The sequence below is a fragment of the Nyctibius grandis genome, chromosome 7 (assembly GCF_013368605.1).
Source record: "Nyctibius grandis isolate bNycGra1 chromosome 7, bNycGra1.pri, whole genome shotgun sequence".
Taxonomy (NCBI): domain Eukaryota; kingdom Metazoa; phylum Chordata; class Aves; order Nyctibiiformes; family Nyctibiidae; genus Nyctibius; species Nyctibius grandis.
Window position 1 is genome coordinate 47783716 of NC_090664.1, and position 13981 is coordinate 47797696.

Genomic DNA, 13981 nt, shown 5'->3' on the forward strand with positions numbered 1-13981 from the left:
ATTCATGACATATTCTTCTCCTAAAATCCTATTTATCGCTTCCTTTTGAAGCCACAACTACTCAGCCTCATGCCACAGAAGCTGCTATATTAAGAGCTAGAACAGCCTGTGGCAGGGTCTGTAATTTTGGACAGGCTTCTGGATCCTCCCATCGCTGTTATGACAGCGCTTCAGAAGGCGACAACACGCCGCATGTCAACGCCGAGACCTGAAAGCGTTCCTAGACCCACAGCCCTCACTAAGGGCAGGCACCGGTGAGGCACCCGGCCTGACCACGCCGCCGCGGGCTGCTGCCGGCGGACAGGCTGTTAACACCGACTCTGCCCCTTCTCAGCGTGAAGGGGAAACCCTGCCCGGGCGCCTGCCGCGACGGGCGGGCCGCGCTCCCTCCGCGCCGCAGCGAAGGTCTGTCAGGGCTCCGGAGGGAGGCTGCACGGTCCCCCAGGCACAAAGCGCCCACCGGGCCGGGAGGCGCCACTTCCCCGTCACCGGGGAAACGATCGACGCGACCTCGGGGCCGTACCGGGCAGCCTGGTGGGGACCGGCGCTGGGTACCGGGCGGTGCCGCCAGGGAAAGCCCCGCCTGAAGGGTCCAACCCCGGCCCCTACGGCACGTGCGAGGAGATAAAACGCCTCGAGCGGGCGGGCGGCCCCGGCCCGCCCCCGCGCGCTCATTCAGAGTGGGTGACGTCAGGCGCGTCACGTGCTCGCCGAGCGTCACGCCGAGCGCGGCCCCCCCCTCCCCTCCACCAATCCGTGAGCACTAGTGCCGGCCGAGCGCGCCGCGCCGCCGGCCAATCCCTTCCGCCGGCGGAGGAGGGACTTCCGCCGGGAGCCGGAAGCGGGTCTCTCATGCGAGCGGGTGGTTGAGTCGCGGCTCGGAGACGTTTCGGGCCCCGCAGCCGCCGCCGCCTCCTCCGCCTCCGCGCCCCCCCCCCCGCCCCGCTGTGCTGCCGCCGCCCGCTCCTCCTCCCGGCCCCCGCCCCGCTCTCCGCTCTCCTCCTCCTGGTATCCGGCGGCGGCGAGGCCCCGGCGGCGGCGGCGGCGCAGCGAGAGGCCCCGGCGCTAGCGGAAAGCCCGGGAACAGTGAGAGGCCCCGGCGCCAGCGGAGACACCCCCCCCTGCCCCCCCGTGCCCAACCGTCTTCTCCCCGTCGAGGCCCGGCCCGAGGGCGGCAGCGGCGGCTACTGGTGACAGGTGAGTGCGAGGGGCCTCCCGGGGCCCGCGTCCTCCCGGCGGCGGCGCCCGCCTGGGCCCCCTCCCCCCCCCCTTCCCATCTCCTGGTGTGAGGGGGAATGGCGGAGCGGGAGCGACACCTCCCCGTTCCGCCACCCCCCTCGCACCGGGAAGGCGGCCGGAGCCGCCATCTTCCCTCCCGAGGCGGTTCCCGGGGGAGAGGCAGGAGGGAGGAGGGATCCCGGCTCGGGGCCTTGATGGTGGCGGGGGGCAGGGCGAGCCGCCGGGCTGGGCCCCCGGGGCCGCTCCCACACTGCGGCCTGACCGAGCCGCGCTCGCTGCCCCGGCCCCCAGTGGCGGCCCGGCAGCCGCCGAGTGAGCTTTGCCCCCCGCGCCGGTTTGGCGTTGCTGAAGATCTGCCCGTGGGCAGTGGGTGCGAGCGCGGAAGGGGCGAGAGGTGCGCGGGCAGGGCTGGGGCGCCGGCCGTGTGGCGCGCTCGGGCTGCCCACCGTTGGCCGGTGGGAGCCCCTCGCCCATGGCTGCAGGCAGGTGCCAGGCAGCGCCGGCTTCTCCTGAGAGCTGTGTCCGGAATAGGTGAAGCGATGGGGCAGGAGGCAGCGGGCCAGCCGGGCTCGCAGGTTGGGGAGCCCTGTTTGCAAAAGCAGCCACCGCACCAGGCGTGTTTTGCTCCTGGGATTCTGTTGTTGTTGAGCCTTCGCTGGCCGCTTCAGCGAAGTTGTTTTCACTCTCAGTTTCAGTTTGTGCAGATGCTCAAAATTACTACGTAGCTTTGTCCACAGTTTAAACAGATGGGCACTTGCCAATGTTGTACAAGATGCCTGTGTGGCAGATAAGTATAATTATTTTTATTCTGCAGGTAAGGGAATTGATGCAAAGTGGTTAAGACTTGCCTGTGGCCACAGAGAGAGAGCTGGTTTCAAAACCACTGTTTAAACTTGAGTCACAGTTGGGGTAAAACCATGGGAATTCTGGCTTCCGATCCTGCATCTTGTCTCTGGCCTAGTTTTGTTGGCCTCCATCTGAATCCTTAGTAAAACTGGAGGAGGAATCTTTCTTAAGTACTGCCTCAGGATTGCTATTGAAAGGCTTTAACCTTTCATGTGGTTTAAGTTTTGTGTCAAACTTATCTGGGTTTTAAGGATTGGATAAATTCTCAAAGGTCAAAGCATGTTGTGTGCTTTTTTTAGACTTGCTCAGTTTCACAACTCTCAGGTTTTGATTCTGATCTGGTAACTTTTTATCAGTTTAACTTTCACTTGCTTCTTGCTGACTTGTAAGTATTTCTTCAAGTTAATTCTTGAGATATGAAGCTGATCAGCTTAATCACTCAAGCTGTTACTGGAACATTGATGTTTTCTATTTTTTTAATTATTATTATATTTTGCTGGAAGTGAAAGGGAGGAGAAAACTAGTGTGAGGCCTGATAATGCACATAGAGAAAACAATATGTATTTTATATGTAGGAAATTTTATTCTTCTAGGTGTGTTGTCATTTATATGTGTATACTATTTATATGGAAGCCAAAATTACTCTTATGTTTAATTGGTCTTACATTTTTGGGGAAAAAAAATCCTTATTGAAACAGATAAAAGGTTTGTATAAATGAATTAATAGGAAACATTTGACCTCTTGGTTATTCTGAAATAAGTGATTGTATATTTTCATGCTATATAATCGGGTCCTTAAGTGCACACGATGTTCTGGGTTAGATTGAATGGTTTCCCTTGTAATTCCTTCTGTTTTTTCAAGTGTTTACACACAAATGCCTTAAGGGAATAAAGGTGTTGGCGCAAGTGTGTTCTGCCTTGGTTGCTTTTTATGGCTTGCTCTAATGCAAATACACACATAGAACAGTATGGATAACCGATATGTACGTATATATTGTTTAGATATGTGGCTGGAAATTAAATCTGCTTCAGTACAGAGCAAGATGGAAGATCAGGAACTGGAGGCAGTTGTGGGGGCTTTGGGATTTGTGGTGTTTTTGTTTCTTTTGGGGACATACAGTAGCCACTTAGGCAATTTCTGGCTCTGATGTTTTACTTAGAGTGAAATTAACTACTCGGTTTATTTTACTGAAATGCAAAATAAATGCAGTCAGGTTTGTATAATCTACATGTTCTGTGGGGATCTGTTGCTGCGTCTCTTATTAAGTCTCATATCTGGCAGTGGCTTTGGCTTTAAATCAGTTGTGAGCTTAATTGGCATGGTAATATAAACTCTTTGTTAAATATTTATTACATTGCCTCACAAAATGCACATGCTAGACATGGAAAAGGCATGTTTCTGGCCATAGTGCGTAACAAATCTAAAGTGACAGCTGAAAGGTAGCAAGAAGGGAGTTATAAAGAACAAAGTAATCAGGTGTAGATGTGTTTCATCAGTTCAATTTTTTTTTAAACTAGGTGGCTTTTTGGCCCTTCAGCTCTATTAATGTTTAATTCCATGGTGCCTGTATATATTAATCAGACATCCACATTCTCATAAATTAACAGGTAAGGTACACAAATAAGCATGTAGAGCACTGGATTTATCTTTTCTTGTGTCTGTGTTGGAAGGACCTTGTTTTGTCAAGGGCAGCGGCCTTATCGATCCTCTTGAAGAAGAGCATTCTTGTCTTGCAGATGCTCTGTGAAGGAAGGTGCGAAGGTGGCTGTAGAGGTAGCTAACAAATGCAGCATCAAGGCGGCTATCAGTGGCACGGAGAAAAAGGCAAAAGAGACCAAATGAAGAAAGTGAAGAAACACAGTTTCAAGTCTGGAGAATATCGAGCTTTGGGAGCGTGATTTTTGTGTGTGTGCACACGTGTGAGGAACTGTTAGATGACATAAGACATTGTAAAAAATTTGGTTTACGTAGTGGTCTGTTCCTTTAAGCATTTACTAGCAGTGTGACATTTTTAGACAACAAGTTCGTGTAACTTAGAAATAACTGTTGAAAATAGTCTTTGGCTGCATTTATTTCTGTATGTAATCAGTCATATTAAACTAACGCGAATATTGCTAGTCTCTTGTATTTGCATTCAGAATGGGCACACAGGTATGAGTAGAAAAGGAAGGATGTTACAAAATAGGACGTTGTAAGGAAGAGAATTAACCCCTCCCCCTGCAGTTTTGTAAGAGGCAGTAGAATGTGGAGCGCTGTGTAGAACATCAGAGTAAAAGCTACTCTTACTTTGGTAAAGGCCCCAGAAAGGTATTTGAAACATGTTGTTCCCAAAGCAAGGTGTACACATGCTGAATCTAATACTGTCATATTAGCCCATATAAAACAAGATCTAGACAGGTGGATTTCACCACATAAGCCAGTCATTAAATTAGGGAGGGGAAAGTGATGTAAAACTGAACTTTGACATAATGCTAGTTTTATGTGATAACTCAAAAAAGAGAAAACATGCACACAGCCCTTTCCCCCCTGAACTGGTACTGTGCTTTATCAAAGGTACCAGCTGAAAACGTTGTAAATACAGTTGTAAGCTAGTGCTTTGGGGAAGTTTTGTTGACGTTTCCTATGTATTAACTAACTCCTCTATGTGAAATCCAAGGCAAGCTAGTGTACCATAACAGTCAAACACGAAAATAGAATACTTTTGAGCACTTTCTCTGAATATAAAACTTGGTGATATTGCACCTGGTCAATAAAAATAATTTGGTGCTGTAAATACTGGCTAATTCAAGAAGACCCATTGCTATTCCAACACCCTGTTTCTTTCTCTTTAAGGATATGCTGGCTTTGACTGGCTTGTGATAAAAATTTATCTAAAACCAGTGAGTCTGAGGAACTTGTTAGAAACAGGAGACTAGAAGTTGATTTCTGTACCACTCATTCATTTAAATTAATCTAGCTAAGTTCCACAAAGTGGTGCAAGAGAGAAACAAATTCTATTAATTGGTTTATAGCTGATGTTTCTTAAGTTTTGGTGATGTGATGGAGCCAAGGATTTATAACCTGTTTTTTCATTGGTCTTTCACATTTGTGTGTTCTCTGTGTGTGTTGCTGTTACGTACCCTTTCTAAAGGGGGGTGTCCCCCCTTCTATTAGGAGGCAGGCGCTACAGAGTAATACCTGCAGACAACAGAGGTACTTTGGAGTACTTAAATTAGGTGTGACTGTAATACAGCATAATTGTGCGATTAGGATAGCCATGACAGTGTTCGTTCTGTGATGTGTGCCGCTGCAGGTATTTTGTGTCTGGCTATGTGTTTCAGGAACAGCAATTAACTGCAAAATTGGAAGTCTGACAGGGGTTACTAACTTGTGGCTAGCTACTTGGCCTAGAACATTGCAGGGAATTGGGGAAACGCTGTTTTGACGCCCTGATGAATCACCGATTTCTTTGAGCCTTAATCTTTTCTAACGCTCGTTTACCATGGAGGGCTGGGCTATGCGTATTCTGGATCCTGTCAGTCCAGCTCCTTAATGGGTAGTTGAATGATGTAATACAAAAGGAATCATTCGTTCATAAGCTCAATGGATTGCCGCCTCTGCACTTCCAGCAGCTCTGTTGTTAGTCGCATAAGGCTGTTGGCATGTAAGGAGCTGGTGTCCCCGAGAGTGTATCCTGCAGTAAAGGTTTATTCTGTATTGCCCTCATGGCCATCTAGAGTTCATAGATACCTCTAGTTCAGTGCACATGTGTTTAAGGTAGTAGTAGCTATGCACAACTTTTAGTTCTGGGCTGTTGTACACATAGGTAGAAACATAGATGCCTATAGATATCTATAGACATCTATCTTGCATGGTAGCTGATGGTGAGTTAGACCCAGAATTGCTTTATCTGTTAGGGACTCCTTCATAAAATGCCTATATCGCTTTCGCTATTGAAAATAACAAACACTGGCGATGCAGACTTTGGACATTACACCTTCAGAGGCTATGTTCACATGGAACTTGCTCAGGAATATACTGAGTTTTGACTGTATTTGTAGAACATACAGTGATTTTATCTAAAGCTTGTGCTGGGCTTTTTGCAAGTCTAAATACTGTATCGCTTAATCTTGCTTTTAGAGTTCCTGTGTTTTCTTGCGCAAGTATCAGAACAGTATTTTCCCTTCACTTAGATGAATTCTTCCTCAACTTCATACTGGCCTGTCCCAGCTAGCTTCTGGGAAGAAGCAACAATGACGAATATTAATACTTCATTGATGGTATTCATAAGGCAGACTTCTATCTGTCTTGGTAATGGAGTTGCAAACTTATTTCAAAAAATTGTAGATTTCTGTTACTCCATTAAAGTGTTTCTCTGTATTTTGCAGAAGACTGAACATTTTGCAATCTATTTTCAAGTATTTTATAATCATAGGATGCCAGTGATCTGACAGGGAATCTTGAGAAACAAAATATTAGTTAAATAGTAATTATGTTGAGGAAAAATATTTAGCCATTTGATAGATGTGACTTGTCAGAAACTTAATGAAATGCTTGAGAAGCTTTATAGTGAAGTCTCTTGGCAGCTTAATCATTTTGTTTTTGGTCAGTGTTGGTATCCATGAGCATATTGTTAGAGGTTGTGATGCTGTCACAGGTTGCCCCACAACAGAGTCTGCCTCTGACTTTTGTTCAAACAAGGAACTGATGAATCAACAGGCCAATGTCCAAAGTAGCTTGCTTTTTCATACCCTGGCGCTGAAGGTTTCTGCTCAAACGTTTTGATGTTTTGATGTATCCTGCTGCTTTCTGATTCTTGTTCTAGGAATTAGAAAAGTAGAGCAGAAGTGACGAATGCATCGGGGCACGGTTACTTTAAGTGTCGAGGACCAAAGCTTATGAAATAGCTACCTATGTGTGCAGAATTTGCAGTCTTATCTCGGAGTTCCGTTCCCATTCAATGTTATTACTACCCGATAGATAGGGACAGAAAATGGTCAACATGTTGCTGTTAAAAGCAGCAAGGCAAACAATTTGGGCAAAATATCATTGCCTGCCTTAGAGCGTCTCCAAGATCTTAGGTTTGTGTCCCTGTTCCGGTTTAAAGCTTGTTCACCAGTTCTTTATAATAGATGTCTGAAAGACTTGAATTAAAAAGAAGGCGGGGGGATCTTTTTTTTATGAACCTCTTGCAGCTTACCTTATAATCTATTTTGTTATGTTTATAATTTTCTGGTTTTTAATTAACGTTGTGTATTTTAACTGCCTGGATTCAAGGAATCAGTGGAATTTTTAGGAGAGTCTGTGCCAAGTTATTTTGACTTGCAAGGAAGAATTATTGTCCTTAAATCCAAGCTCAAATATTGGAACAGTCCACCCTTTAACAGTCAGTCAAAACCTGAATTACCAGTAGTTTTGATTACAGTGATACTCTAAAAAGGTGGGGTGCTCTAACTGTGAACAAATGTGCACCCGGTAGGTGATAGTCTTTCATACAGTTTTTAAAAGTAAGCAAGAGTTGCTTCTGATTTCAGTGAAGCTTGTCATGGAGGATGGTGCCTTTTTTCAAAAGAGGAAGTAATACTAAAATGACTGGATTATTTGGGTTAAATTCTATTTGTGTCAAAGAGGTTAATGAAATAATCGCTGGCAAAAACATTAGCTTCCTTTTCTTATTACAGAACCTTAGTTAAATGACGCTTCTCCTGTAAGTAGTTTAATTTCACTTTAGATTGCGTCCTGAACATGTTTCAAAACTTTAACATATTTTGGGTAAATGAATGCCTTTCTAGTCATCCAAAAAAAAAACCCAAAACCCTGAGGGGAGTTCATCCTAGGCTGTTTGTTTTGCAGAACAACTGTTTATTGAAATAATCTTCAATAATAGTCAAGGAGTATTGTATACATTGTTGTTGGAAGAAAACTTGTTGCACCTTTTCATTTATCACTGTAATTATCAACATCTTACTTGGTTCCGTATATGCCTCCCAGCTGGACTTTATGTAGGTGTAGACCCTTTTCTCTCTTGCTTTTCTCAGACCTGTTCTGACTGAAGATGTATTCTAGCAGCACTGTAACAGCTGTCCCATCAGTCTGCATCCAGGCTTTTCCAGAATTCTAGTTCCGTGCGTATTTGAATTTGAGATAGTTGGCGTAAGATTTCTGCTTCCCTGAATTAGGCGTTTATTGTGTGGTCTGAGAATGTGATGATAAAGAACTTAGCAAATTGGCTTTGAAGCTATGTGTGTGTCTTAAAGAATAATTCAAAGCACTAAAAATATGAAGTGTCCTAGGAGTGCCTAATATAGTTTTTGACCTCTTGCTTAAGCACAGCAGTGATTGCAGACTTGAAACATGGAATCCAAATAATAGCAGTATGGGTATTCTAAGATAAGTCTATTAAGACCTTTTAAAGAACATCAGACTTCTAACCTCACCCGTGGAACTGCCCTGAGTATTAACCATATAGCTTCAAGTGATGTTTTTAGTCTTGTCTTTCATCATAAAATACTGCATCTTCTTCCTCCAACTTCCGAATTCTTCTGAAGAAGGTGCTGTCCATAAAATCCTGCCCAGCAGAGCTGGGTTAGTTATTGCCTTTACCTTTGTGAACTGCACTGCCTAGAGTCGCAGGCAGCACCGTGACTGTGCATTGGCCATTTTCTGGTTAGCAGAGTAGTGAAGTATGTGGAAAACTTGAAGATCGTATTGGTAAATCGGGAGGAGGAGCATTTGGTAATTGAAACAAGGAAGTTCGTTGTTCCCAGCATTGCTAAACTGACACTCTTCATGCACAACATTTAACTTGTTCCCTCTAAGCAAGTGCTAAAGCTGCTGGTACTTTGTCATGTGTTGTATCATTTGAAGACTTAGTGTTTCTTTGAAGAATTAGGAAAGGCCAAATAGACTATCAATTGCTGCATCTTACCTTTAAAATTTGAAGCAGCTAGTAAAATATTGTAGAACTTGCAGTTGTTTTGTGAAATAAACATAATTTATGACAGGTCCGTTTACTGTGGGACCGGCACGCTGAGATGCTGGTGAGTTGTATAGCTGGCAAAGTTCAGTATCTTTTCTAGCTTTCACTGGAAGTCAGGAATCGGTTTCATTCTTAAAATGAAAACTGGCTCTCATGATGAAAGTGCAACAGTTTCTGTAAACTTTCCTGCTCTGTGTGAACTCTTAGCATACTTAATTGTTGCTTCCCTCAGCAGTGGAATAGGAAGATTAATCTCTGACTTCCCTTTGATAGATAATTTAAAGAAAAGCCAACCCCAAAAAACCCTTTGGTTAAGTGAGAGCAAGCCAGCTATGTGAGGAGGAAAGGAAAGAAGGAAAATGTATTATGCAAGATATTATCCTTGCATAATAATTCCTCATGTGTGCATGAGTTCAGAGAAGATATGATAGAATAAGACAGACTTACTATCCAGAGTGCCAAAGTAAACTTACCTGCTGGAAATAAGATGTGTGTCAAGATGAAGAACTATGGTTTATAGGAAAAAATATCCGAGAATTCTTTCACGTGGCTTTTTCTGATAGCCATGTTAATCTCTTCCTGTGATGTCTTGGTTGGCTATGGGAAGGAATAATACAGGCTGAAGATACGTGGAAGTTTTTGAAAAGTTTCCCTTATTTTAAATAAAGCAGAGTTTAAGATTTTTAAGTTACCATGTAGTGTTCTGAAAACGCCTATTTAAAAATAGTACAGAAATGAACAATATTTTGTGAAATCCATAGTCATTAGTACTAATAGCTATCAGCTCCTGCCCCATCCACTCTAGGCCAAGCTTTCATTTTCTTCCCGATTCACTTTACTGCTTCTAGTCAGTTGTGTCTTGGTCTTCTGCTTTCTGTTTGTACAGAGGTGTTGTGCAATTGTTAACTCATGGGACCTCAGTGCAGATGAGCAACATGGATGATGGTAGTTGATGATGAATTAGATGAGGTTTTGCATTTGATGGTGCTAAACTTCAGAAACAGATTTTTGTGATGCCTTCCTAATGTTTGCATTAAGTGAAAAAATTAATTTCCGCATCAGTGAACAGCATTTGACATTAAATATTGGTATTATATTAAAAGCTTGGAATAGTCTCCCAGCTAATTTGTAGGCATAAAGATATCTGAAATTATTGAGAAGCTTTGACTTTCGGAGAAAAACGCAATTAGCCTATCGAAGATCACACCAAAGTGTCTAGAGTTAATATTTGTGTAGTAGGTAAACAATTTTATCAGTTAAAATTATGTATATTAGTAAAAATACTAACACTTTTTTTTTTTTTGCATTGCCTCAGCTTTGGCTTGTATTTGCAGATCAGAATCCCGCTGCACGGGACAACGCAAGCACTGACTGTTGCCTCATAGCTTAGTCAAGCGTCACAGGTAAATGCAGGTGGATGGGAGTGTTACAAGAAATTAATGTTAGCAGTGGGTTAGTGTAATATATGATGCCTGTGCTCTAATGAAAAACTCATCAGTTTTTAAAATATATTAATTTTTTTAAATCTTGGGAAGGAGGGAGCTTCCATCACATTTCTACAGTTTGTGTTAACCCATGTTAGGCATAAACTTGATTTTTATTTTTTTTTTTTTTTTAATACTTGGACATTATTCAGGCTGGCTCTTTTTAGAGGGTTATATGAAAAGTTAGTCTCCTTCTATCATTAGGCTAATTTAACGTATGTAATTTCTATTATACAGCTTGGAAGCAGAGGCAGGTGTGAAATGCTATGCAGAGTGTGAGGTCTGGAGCTCCAGGTGTGTCCCTCCGTAGGTACTCTGAAGCATTGTTGCTCTGTGTTCTGGCTTAATTGGTTTTCTGTTTTTTTTCAATGCAAAGGAGCAGTGGTTTGCATTGACCCGTTCACTCTTTGATTCAGTACAGGCACTCTGCTGGGATTTCTCTTGTCCAGGTACTGCAGGTATGTTACTGTCGTCTTTTCTTTATTTTTCTCTTCTCTTGCAGTAGGAACTATCTGTGATGCTTTGTAGGCAAGAGTAATAGGAGCAGCAGCAGCAGAGTGGTGTGGACTTTACTTGTTAAGTTTCACTCAGAACTGTAGTACTCTGCTGCTACTGGTTTCCTAGAGAACAGGAAGGATTAATGGCATCAGTTGTTCGACTTGGGTCCTCTCTCCTTTACTACTCTTCTGGTGGTCCCAGAAGTAAAGTGTGTGTGCAAGCAACTTCTGTGTAGTTCTCTGTTTAACTGTTTGTAGAAAAGGGGGATTGTTGAAATTTATTCCAATTCTTTTCTTTCTGGTGATGTTTTCTGTCCTGGAAAAATAGAGACAGATGCCAGGGCTGGGAGGTAGGGAGATCAAATGCTCATGAACCTAACTGAGGGCAAGTGATGGAGTATTGTAGCGTAACATTGTCGTACTTCGAGGTACTTGCCCAGTGTGCTTGAGTGGCAAATTCCTGATCTCTTTCCTGAGAAAGATAAAAGACGTTTTTCCTCCAGTGTGAGATGTTTTCTGCTTTTTGTAGGCCTTGGTGATGAATGTAGAATTTGTGATTCTGCATTCAACTAGATAAAACAACTTCTCAAGAGAGGAGGGACTTGTGGAGAATTATGATCATAGATGCTTTATATTAAGGTAGCATCCCGCCTTTCATTTCAGGATTGTCATGGTTTGGCTGAGCTGCCAATAACTTTAACTCTGCCGTTCGAGGGGTTGTTCAGGTAATGCACAAACGGGAAAGTAAAGGGTTTATTTTAATTCACAGTTTGGTACTTTTTGAAATCATCATCTGATAAAAGAATATCTTACCTGACATGATAGTTATAATAGAAATTAAATATGCATCTTTATGGATAACCCGCAGGCTGTGTGCTGTTAGTCCACTTACAGTGAGAACAAGCTTGTGGCTTTGTGATGGATGTGCTACATGAAGCAACCCCTGTTAATTAGTGAGTTGGTTTCTTAATGTTCTGTGCTTCAGCCTGCAGTCAGGATAGTGCTGCTTCAGATTTGAAAACTGAGTACAAGCTGTAAGCAAACTGAAAACTGCTCATGACACAGCCACACTTGTCTTCAAGGCACATGATAATCTTACCAGGCACAAAAATTTCTTCCCAGTGGGTTATTCCTGTCTTGGTAGGCACTCCTAGCATTCTTAAATGGTAAGGTGTTTGTAGATTATATACTATTAAACATCTGGTACATTGCATTACTGAGGAGGATGTGATCCACGGGCTTATTAGTCTTGTTTCTTGAGTGATGTTTGAGTGTCAGATAGTACCTGCGTGTAAAACTTCTTGGTGTGCAGGAGGACTGCAAAAATTCTGTGAGACCTTTCAATATAGTGAAAAGATTTCTTTTTATTTTAAGCATATCTATTTAAAATACAATGGATAAAAGGCTAGACGTAAAAAAGATAATCAGGATTATTTGTTGGTAGGGGTCATCCTGTTATCTTCTGTGTACTATCAAGAGCTTTCTTCTTCTTAAGTTTGAGATTAGGTGAATGAGTAAGGCTGTAACTTTATGCCCTTCCTATTTTTCTTGGTCTTGATTGAAAGAGTTTTTCATGTAACTCTGTAGAGTACTTATTTACCACTATCAGGTTTCTTTGGTATTTTATCACCTTTGTTTAGTAACTTATTGCTTGATATCTCTTGGACGCCTAATTACTGTAACGATCTGAATTTCTAGACTTGTGGACTAATCAGTTTTGGTGTGCGGTTCCATCGTGCAGGTTTGTGTGCGAGTTAGCTCAGTAAATGGTGAAGTTGCAAATTGCTTGTGGAGGCTAGTGCAGAAACGTTTCATAGGTCTTTAAGGAAATGCAGCATTCCGTTTAAATAGCAAGGTTTGCTGTTTCTCTCAATCTCAGCCATTCTTAGAGGAGAGAGAGTTAATAGAATTGCAGAACAGTTTTGGGGCTTTCAACCTTATAAAGAACAGAAGTTTTTAAAAAAACCTTGTGAAGTAGATGCAACAGCAGCTCTAAACCATTTGAGCCGGTGTTTTCTATTGCAGAAAGTTAAAAACGTACAGCATTAAGTTTTAGATGGTCTTCTGACAGTGTGTTTCTTGCCATCACCCGCTTGCCATGTGGGTTTTAGAATGCCTTGTACCTGCCAAGTGTCCAGTTGCGGGTTCATTCCCCCATGCTTATGTCCATGTTCTTCTTCAGGGACCAAAATTGAGTTGTTCTGGGTGCTGCCGGGTGGGTGCCCAGGCAGAAGCAACTTTCTTGGCAGGAAGGAAAACTGAAACAAATCAAACGGTACTTTTCTCGGGTTTTTTAAAATCTAACTTTCCAGCTGCCATGCTGGCACGTACACTGGATGCATGTACGTTTTGAAACCTTCATCTGGCAGACTTTGATAAAGTCTGGGTCAGGCTAAGTGCCAGAGGTGAAATTTTCAACTTTTCCCCTAACTGTTCAGCTAATTAGCAGTTAAACAAATGCAGAGTCTTGCGATGATTTTTAAAATAGTAGCGTATTCAATATTTAACTTCTGTAGACACATGCTGTGACTAAATATTTGTCATGTCAGCTTTTTAATTGCTGTTGTGTAATATGGAGTTTACAACTGACATAGGCACAATGATGATTGCAGAGATTGCCACCAACAAATGTGCTTTTTGGGGTTGTTGGGTTTTTTTGTTTGCAGCTATTTTGTCCACTGTGGTAATATAACCACTTCATAGTATATGTTTTTGTAAATAATGCTGTCCTTTGAACGATAGATTGCTTGTCACATCTGCTCTGTAAAGAGAATGATTTTCTGCTTTGAAAGGAAAGATGGAAACCCTTGAGTTCTGTCGCAGGCTTTCTGTATCAGAACGATACAGCTTTGTAGGGTTATTCATCTGCAGAATGGTGACAGGTGCCCCATGCAGCGGGAGGATGGTTGAACTCTTACATTAACAGCCGAAATCTTTCTTTGAAAGTCTTCTAAAA

The 13981-nt window shown here is 43.0% G+C and overlaps 1 protein-coding gene across 1 annotated transcript in view; it reads left to right on the top strand.

Moving 5' to 3' along the window:
* The first annotated feature begins 845 nt into the window (after positions 1 to 845).
* LARP4B (La ribonucleoprotein 4B) overlaps positions 846 to 13981 on the top strand; it is a 59794-nt gene continuing 46658 nt past the window's right edge. Inside the window, exon 1 of the mRNA XM_068404518.1 lies at positions 846 to 1197. The gene's annotated coding sequence lies outside the window, so the exon portion shown is untranslated. The remainder of the gene's footprint in view (positions 1198 to 13981) is intronic.